This window comes from Candoia aspera, chromosome 2 (assembly GCF_035149785.1).
Source record: "Candoia aspera isolate rCanAsp1 chromosome 2, rCanAsp1.hap2, whole genome shotgun sequence".
Lineage (NCBI taxonomy): Eukaryota > Metazoa > Chordata > Lepidosauria > Squamata > Boidae > Candoia > Candoia aspera.
This window is the reverse complement of record NC_086154.1, coordinates 158,401,082-158,410,964: the sequence shown is the minus strand read 5'-3', so window position 1 is coordinate 158,410,964 and position 9,883 is coordinate 158,401,082.

Sequence of the window (9,883 nt, the reverse complement as noted above, 5' to 3'; positions counted from 1 at the left end):
CAAAACTAGAAAGTAAAAACACATCCTCAAAAAGGCACAGGCAGCCATTTGTATATTGTTGCTGTCAGCCTTACCAGGTAGACCAGACAGGAAACATGACCAGATAAGCTAATTCTACTTTATTGTAAAGCTACATTAACATAATCTTTCAAGTCTGAAAGTGCAAATCTCCTGCCATCTCTTTTACAGCCCAAGAAACTTGGGAGGGTCCCTTCTGAGCCTCTTGACCTGCCCGTTATCCAACTGCAGGCTATGCTGGCTCTTACCTGACTGTTCCCTAGGCAGCGTCTCTTTGCCCCATCTCCCAAGGTCCTTCCCACACACCATTACAGTTGCCTAGAAAGCTACATGAATACGTTTGTGTGGTCACCAGCTCAATTTGAGAGTGTCTTTCCAATAATCATATTAAATGTATATAATTATGATTTTTTTTTTGTCCTGACCCACCCACTTCTTTATCCCGGCCTTACCTAGTCTTTAGTGTTTGGCTTCCAGTGTACCACTTAAAGGCATGTGTGGCCCTCTGCCTGAAAAAAAAAAGTGTGAATCCCTGGTTTAGGACAAAGAAAGAGGATCATTAAGAGAAGCTCAGTGCTTGAGTTCTTTCTCTTTGATACACTCCCTAGTAAAGAGACCACAAGATGGGGTGTTATAAACAAAGAATCAGATCTATGTAGATGCTTGTGAGGGTTGGTATTTAGTGGTAACTCCTGAAACTATGGAACAGAGTTCATGTCTTGCAATCTGGGATACAATTAAAGTGGCAGAAACAACCCTCTGTTTAAGGCATTACTGCCAGCTGCCCATGCAATATTTGGGTTGTTATACCATAATCTGCCAGACACAGTGATATATGGTTTCTATGTGACATTTTGGCCCAGATTTCTTTCTCAAGATACTTATTGCAATTCATGGCACACCAATTATGGCTCAGGCCTAATTTGCCTGCGTACATTCCATTTCTTTGGAGTGTAATTATTCTTGTGGTCTTTCTGTCTAACCTGCTTGATGCTGAGATAAATGTTGTGAATATTGCGTAGACTTTTTAATGACTGGCCTTTTACATTGCATGAAGACAACAACATGTAGTTTAATTTCATTCATTGATTTACAAACATTCTAAGCAGCTTACAACTAACACAATAAAACAACCACAACAAAATAACAACCATCCAAATTGTTGATTAATAATATCCCAGAAGAAAAAAACAATGAATACAAACCATCTCCTAAAATCTCACCAGATAACAGAATGGTAGCTCAAAAATAATTAGCATATTTATTCCCTGAAGCCTGCCCTCCTGCATATTAACAGAGATGGAGCCATCCTAATCTTGTTGTTGTTGTTGTTGTTTATTCGTTTAGTCGCTTCCGACTCTTCGTGACTTCATGGACCAGCCCACGCCAGAGCTTCCTGTCGGTCGTCAACACCCCCAGCTCCCCCAGGGACGAGTCCGTCACCCCTAGAATATCATCCATCCACCTTGTCCTTGGTCGGCCCCTCTTCCTTTTGCCTTCCACTCTCCCTAGCATCAGCATCTTCTCCAGGGTGTCCTGTCTTCTCATTATGTGGCCAAAGTATTTCAGTTTTGCCTTTAATATCATTCCCTCAAGTGAGCAGTCTGGCTTTATTTCCTGGAGGATGGACTGGTTTGATCTTCTTGCAGTCCAAGGCACTCTCAGAATTTTCCTCCAACACCACAGTTCAAAAGCATCGATCTTCCTTCGCTCAGCCTTCCTTATGGTCCAGCTCTCACAGCCATATGTTACTACAGGGAACACCATTGCTTTAACTATGCGGGCCTTTGTTGTCAGTGTGATGTCTCTGCTCTTAACTATTTTATCGAGATTTGTCATTGCTCTTCTCCCAAGGATTAAGCGTCTTCTGATTTCCTGACTGCAGTCAGCATCTGCAGTAATCTTTGCACCTAGGAATACAAAGTCTTTCACTGCTTCTACATTTTCTCCCTCTATTTGCCAGTTATCAATCAAGCTGGTTGCCATAATCTTGGTTTTTTTGAGGTTTAGCTGCAAGCCAGCTTTTGCACTTTCTTCTTTCACCTTCATCATAAGGCTCCTCAGTTCCTCTTCACTTTCAGCCATCAAAGTGGTATCATCTGCATATCTGAGATTGTTAATGTTTCTTCCAGAGATTTTAACTCCAGCCTTGGATTCCTCAAGGCCAGCTTGTCGCATGATGTGTTCTGCATACAAGTTGAATAGGTAGGGTGAGAGTATACAGCCCTGCCGTACTCCTTTCCCAATCTTAAACCAGTCTGTTGTTCCGTGGTCTGTTCTTACTGTTGCTACTTGGTCGTTATACAGATTCTTCAGGAGGCAGACAAGATGACTTGGTATCCCCATAACACTAAGAACTTTCCACAATTTGTTATGGTCCACACAGTCAAAGGCTTTAGAATAGTCAATAAAACAGAAATAGATGTTTTTCTGAAACTCCCTGGCTTTTTCCATTATCCAGCGGATATTGGCAATTTGGTCTCTAGTTCCTCTGCCTTTTCTAAACCCAGCTTGTACATCTGGCAATTCTTGCTCCATGAACTGCTGGAGTCTACCTTGCAGGATCTTGAGCATTACCTTACTGGCATGTGAAATGAGTGCCACTGTTCGATAGTTTGAACATTCTTTAGTGTTCCCCTTTTTTGGTATGGGGATATAAGTTGATTTTTTCCAGTCTGATGGCCATTCTTGTGTTTTCCAAATTTGCTGGCATATCGCATGCATTACCTTGACAGCATCATCTTGCAAGATTTTGAACAGTTCAGCTGGGATGCCGTCGTCTCCTGTTGCCTTGTTATTAGCAATGCTTCTTAAGGCCCACTCAACCTCACTCTTCAGGATGTCTGGCTCTAGCTCACCGACCACACCGTCAAAGCTATCCCCGATATTGTTATCCTTCCTATACAGGTTTTCTGTATATTCTTGCCACCTTTTCTTGATCTCTTCTTCTTCTGTTAGGTCCTTGCCATCTTTGTTTTTGATCATACCCATTTTTGCCTGGAATTTACCTCCAATGTTTCTAATTTTCTGGAAGAGGTCTCTTGTCCTTCCTATTCTATTGTCTTCTTCCACTTCCGCGCATTGCTTGTTTAAAAATAATTCCTTATCTCTTCTGGCTAACCTCTGGAATTTTGCATTTAATTGGGCATATCTCCCCCTATCACTGTTGCCTTTTGCTTTCCTTCTTTCTTGGGCTACTTCTAGTGTCTCAGCAGACAGCCATTTTGCCTTCTTGGTTTTCTCTTTCTTTGGGATGTATTTTGTTGCCGCCTCCTGAACAATGCTGCCAACTTCTGTCCAGAGTTCTTCCGGGACCCTATCTACTAAGTCCAGTCCCTTAAATCGATTCTTCACCTCCACTGCATATTCCTTAGGAATATTAGTGAGCTCATATCTAGCTGATCTGTGGGTCTTCCCTAATCTCTTTAGTCTGATCCTAAATTGTGCAAGAAGAAGTTCGTGATCTGAACTACAGTCAGCTCCAGGCCTTGTTTTTACCGACTGTACAGATGTCTGCCACCTTTGGCTGCAAAGGATGTAATCAATCTGATTTCGGTGTTGTCCATCTGGTGAAGTCCATGTATAAAGCCGTCTCTTAGGTTGTTGGAAGAGAGTGTTTGTTATGCAGAGTGAATTGTCTTGGCAAAATTCTATCAGCCTGTGTCCTGCTTCGTTTTGTTCTCCCAGGCCATACTTACCTGTAATTCGAGGTGTCATTTGACTGCCCACCTTAGCATTCCAGTCTCCTGTGATGAAAATAACATCTCTTTTAGGCGTGTTGTCCAGTAGGTGCTGCAGATCCTCATAGAACTGCTCTACTTCAGCTTCTTCAGCATTTGTGGTTGGGGCGTATATTTGGATCACTGTGATGTTAGATGGCTTGCCCTGAATTCGAATTGAGATCATTCTGTCGTTTTTTGGGTTGTATCCAAGCACTGCTTTAGCCACTTTACTATTAATTATGAAGGCTACTCCATTTCTTCTGTGGTCCTCTTGTCCGCAGTAGTAGATCTGGTGGTCATTTGATGTGAAGTGGCCCATTCCAGTCCATTTCAGTTCACTGACGCCCAGAATGTCTATCTTTAATCTTGACATCTCACCAATAACCACATCCAATTTGCCCTGGCTCATAGATCTTACATTCCAGGTTCCGATGGTGTGTTGATGCTTAGAACATCGGATTCGCCGTTCACCACCAGCACCGTCGGCCGCTAGCCGTCCTTTCGGCTTTGAGCTAGCTGCGTCATCACGTCTGGGGCTAGTTGAACTCATCCTCTGTTCCTCCCCAGTAGCATTTTGACCATCTTCCAACCTGGGGGTCTCATCTTCCGATGGTATACCGACATATCTCTGGTTGTACTGATCCATTTAGTTTTCACGGCAAGAATACTGAGGTGGGTTGCCATTACCTTCCCCAGGGATCGCATTTAGTCTGACCTCTCTGTCATGACCTTCCCGTCTTGGGTGGCCCTTCACGGTTTAGCTCATGGCATCATTGAGGTGCTCAAGCTCCAGCACCACGACAAGGTAACGATCCTTTGCTGAAGATCCTAATCTTGGGAGACAGAATTTCAGAGCTTCTGCTGAAGTTCTTCCGGCCCATAATTCCCCCAAAGAGTTTGGGTCATTTTAAGTACAGCCACTAGACAGCATTCTGCAGATGCATTTAGGATGTAGATGTTACACCACCACGCTGTAGGCCTCAATCTCAGCTCATACCATGTCCCATGGGATTTGTTCCGGTTTTCTACAGCATCACTCCTGGCATTTCTTCCATCATTTCATCTCCAGAAGTGTCTCAGTATACCTAGGATATCCCCAGGACTGGCAAAGAAGGAGAGAGGGACTAGTCTATCCAGCACCTTCACTGCCTACCCAACCCTAATCCTAATCCATCTAATGCCATACATTTCCTAAGGACTCTCCTAAATCATTCAGTAAACATGATGAGTCACTCCTATTACAACAGTAAGTAGCCTTAGCTTAAGCTATAACCAGAAATAAACAGAAATCCTCACAACAAGGTGCCTGAGTTTTGATATCTTTTCACCTGGAGAAAATCTAAGAACATACAGTACGTATAAGTAAAAAGCCATTTGGTTCATGTATGTTGTATGTATAAATCCAGTGGGAGCAACGACTTTGAAGTAAATTGTATGTACTGTTTTATGTCTTGCATTCCTCTATTGTCCTTATGTTTGTATGAAAGCCATGAGGGAAGAGGCTTAACAGAAAAATAAAACAGCTGTTACCTTATTACAGTTTCTTGTACAGAATAAAAGTTTTTCTCTGTTTTGGTTTATCTTTACCATGAGAGTTTTTGCTGCATCCTTTTCTTAATTGCAAATAGATACAGCTATGTAGTTATCTTCCAAAGCTGTTATACAATTTTCCAGCAAAAAGTCAAGTTGGAGTCCTGGTGACTCTGTGGTTTGGTGACATCTACAGCCTTCTTTCAATATATATTTTCAGACTCAGGATTTCAAACATGTCTGCCTCTGCACAGCCATTTTGGGGCAAAAGCTGCAGTAGGTGGCATCATCTATTTGGCCTTGGCTGATCCCAAAATAGTTAAGCAGCAGGGCCAGTCCAGGTTAGTACTTTCTGAAAGAAAAGTAAAGGGATTGGGCTATAAAGTGATCTAGAAGAATGCCAGTATTACAACAGAATGAGACTGCTTTTTCTGATCATCAGTGAACACTGTATTGACTACAGGATATAAATCCAAGACCTGTTAATAGCAAGTCATTCATATCCATCCATTCAAAATGTAGTGATTTCATTACCTTTAAAATCTTGCTGTAAATGGAACTTGGGAAGGGTGCTGTGGAAGAAAGTCTGCTGCCCCTGATTTGGGATTAATGTTCTATAATCTTTGTCTTGAGTTGTCTTGATGTTCTCCATACATGTATCTTATTACAAAGGCACATGATTATATAGATTAAACAAGAAGTGTTGCATTTGGAAAAATCCCTCATAGCCTATTACTGATTTTGCTATTACATGGTTTTATTTCATATGGCTCCCCCTATTGATTTATGCTGATTGATGTTGTATTTATAATTATGATTAAAGTATTTATTTCCATTGCTTATGTTTCTATTATTGATTGTATCTTAAAAAAACAATGTGGCTTGATTTTAGAGAAATAATGTTACTAAATGTTTAATTAATAGGAAGAGATTAACTTTTATGTGCTTTTACAGTGTATCTGTGATGGAGAAGGTCAGAAGCCACCTGTCTTTTACGTTTTTCTATCTATTCTTGCACTGTTTTAGTTTTTCTTGTTTCTTTTTTAGACTTGTATTCTATCTGTTCTATATTCTGTATTTTGTGTTTTAATTATATTCTGAAAAATTAATAAAAATTTATAAAAAACAATGTGGCATAAAATAATAAACAGTTTAGAATAGGGAACATGGTACCTATAAGACTACAATATTAAGGCATCTTAATATTGTGGGGAAAATGGGCAGTGATAAAGTTTGATAAAGATAAAAATCTGTTTTTTGTTTGTTTTATTTATTTAAAAGATTTGTATAGCTACCCACCTTATGTAACATGATCTATTACTGTGACATCTTACATCTCACGTAACATAACCCATTATTATTTATCACTGCCCAGGAGTCCCTCCTCAAGGGGGAGATGGGTGGTGATCCAAATTTGATACATAAATAAAATAAATAAATATTACTCACAACAGCAGTAAAAGAATAAAAACAATAAAAAAGCATAAAACCCAACAAAAATAGAACATATTCAGCGCCCCAAACACAGCACCCACAGACATGGGTATCTATAGAGCTTTCCTGGGCTCAAGCCTCACATTGCCCCAACGTCTGTGGGAAAAGCCAGGTGTTTGCAGCTTTTGCTGGACCTCAGTGACCCATTTCATGCAATGTCTCAAACGGTCCTCTGAGACTGGAGTATCAATATATAACTGAGGAGTGATGGGATCAGAGAAAAATAAGTTCAAAAGTAATTATTACAAACAGTAATAATTATCCTTTTAACAATAGCCACTCATAAATATTTGGGTATTGCACAGATTTTATGGCATAGGTAGTAAAGGTAGTATGATCAAAAGCCTTTGTAGGAATAAAAACCTGCGTTGGAATTCTTAAAGAATTGTAACTTGGCTGTTTCTCAGGAAAATTGGTTTTCCTTCATTCAAGAATGGGTCAAGGAGAGGGAAATTTCCCAGACTTGTTTTTGGATATTGCCATTTCTGATCCTAGACTCTGTGCGCATTTATTTTTCTGCATAGAAACTGCCCATTGTCCTAGAAATTGGAAATACAAGACATTGTTCTGAGGCTGTGGACACTAGAAGAATCCTATCTAGATGTCAGGTCAGAAGCCATGCACTCTTCACCATGGGAGAGGACCATGACTTTCCTCACAGTCTATGTTCACCCAGTTTTCCATTGCAGCCTGTTGAAGCCCGAGAGAGCTACTGATCGCTGGCACCCGCCATGTGAGGTTCTGCCTCCTACAATGGTGGAGGGAGAACAACATTGTGAAGTTCAAGACATCTTGGACTCTAGACGACATCACAACCGACTCCAGTACCTGATTCAGTGGAAACATTTCCCAGAGGGCCAAAATGAATGGGTGGACAGTAATCCTGTTTGTGCACCACGACTAGTGAAAAAGTCCCATCAAAACTTTCCCCTAAAACCTACATCAGACTCTAATGTTTTATTTCTTGTTTTAGTATGCTTCTTCTGCTTCTCAGTGCTTGTGCTTTTGCAAAATTGGGGGGAGGCTTTAGGGTTTCTTTTGGTCTGTTTTGGGGGGGGGTGGAATGTCAGGTCGGAAGCCATGCACCCTGTTCAAGTTCGGTGCTTCCTCCCTGCCATTTGGTTTAACTGTGGTGTGGCAGTGGAGGGGGGCCGAGGGGGATGGGGGCGCAGTTGAAGGTGCTGAAGGAAAGTGCGTGCACGCGAACCAGCTAGCTAAGGAATGCCAACCGTTGTGTGATAAGGGAGATGGACATTCAAGGCCGGGATGTTTGTACCATCTAGAGAAAGAAGAAAGAGGGAACAAAGGGGGTTGGATGGGGGATTCTAGTGGAATTTTACAGACTTTGCTGCTTGCCTGTTGTGGGAGGGGGATTTGTTTTAAACTGCTGCATTGCGTGCAAAAAGCCAATTGTGACTTTGTTTCTGAACTAGATGCTGGTTCTCTTTGAATAAACTTAAACCATATTCATACTACTATGACTTGTGGTTGAGTTGGATTTAGGAGAGTACAGAACTGGGTTCATCACACTAGAGCAGTGTTTCTCAACCTCATTTACTTTTAAGATGTGGGGAATTATGGGAGTTGAAGTTCACACATCTTAAAGTTGCTCAGATTGAGAAACACTGTTCTAGAGTTCACTTTAAGAATAGAATTTCACAAAGCCCAGCTTAAAATTGTATGCAAGCAGGTCAATATCAGGATAATTAAAGTCAGATTAATTATCACTTGGTAAATAAGAAATGTGACTTCAGCTTGGGGACTGGATGGCACATGTCCTGAAAGAGCAGGTTCACAGTCTGGGATCCTTCTAGATTCACAGGTGGTGACTATGGAGAGAAGCACCTATACACAATTTTATTTATTTGTTTGTTTGTTTGTTTTTCACATTTCTATTACCGCCCATCTCCCCACAAGAGGGGACTCTGGGTGGTTACAATTACCTCTATAGCAGCTGTGTCTTTCTGAGCCAGTCAGATTTGATCATGACTATCCACTTTTGACTACTGTAAAACATACATGGAGCTACTTTGAAAAGTGTACCACAGTTGTGGTTGGTGCAAAATGCAGCAGCTAGGCTGGTGACTGGCGCAAGGGATCTACATTGGTGCCAATTGCTTTACTGGGCACAATTTAGATACCAAAGTGCTAAGTAGCTTAGAACCTGGCTAAGTGTGCTGGAATGTGAGGGTGACCTTGGAAGGGTGGAGGTGGAGGGAAGAGACACCACCTAGGGAACAATCAGATAAAGAAGGGAGCCTGCAGCAGAGTAACAGCCACATATAGAAACTTAGGAAGCCCCCCCCCACCTTTAATTACTCAGGTGGTAAATGAGGGCAGGAGATTTGTACTTTCAGACGTGCAAGATTGATGTCAGCCCTCCCAGGTAAACCAGACGAAAACATGACGAGATGAGCTAATTCTACTTTACTGAAAGGCTACATTAACAGAATCTTGCAAGTTTCTGTTAATCTTCCTAAGTTTCTTTCTGTGGCTGTTATTCTGTTGCGGGCTCCTTTCTCTTTTCCAATCATTCCTTGGGTGGCATCTCTCCACCCCCTCAACCCACATCCTGTCTTCCAAGGCCACCCTCCCATTCCATCACACTAAGAGACCATCTCTCCTGTTGCAAATCTGTCCAGTTGTTGACTGGCAGAAGATTCCCCCTCTTGCAGAAGCTTGTCTTCATCATGAGAGAGGACCATGACTTTTCTCACAGTCTATGTAGTGTAGTCCTGTAGAAGTTGTATTTGGGCCTTACAGGTTTTTAATTGTTATACATTTTAGCATTTATTTTATTGTTCACAAATGAAGGGCTATAGATCAGACAAATAAATACATATATTTTAATCCATTTAAAAGAGCAGTTTTTATATTCTATTTTTATTTGGAATTGTGTAGCCACCTTTTGTTTATTTTTGTTCTAAACTTTATATAGCCACCTTGGGTAATTGCTAGATGGGGTTTTGTTTTGTTTTTGTTTTTTTGCAGTGGGGAGGGGCCTTCAAGCCAGTGTGGACTCCTGGCGACTGCCTGGACAAGCCCCTGCAATTTTCTTGGCAAGGTTCTTCAGAAGCAATTTGCCCTTGCCTGCTTCCTAGGGCTGAGAGAGAAGGACT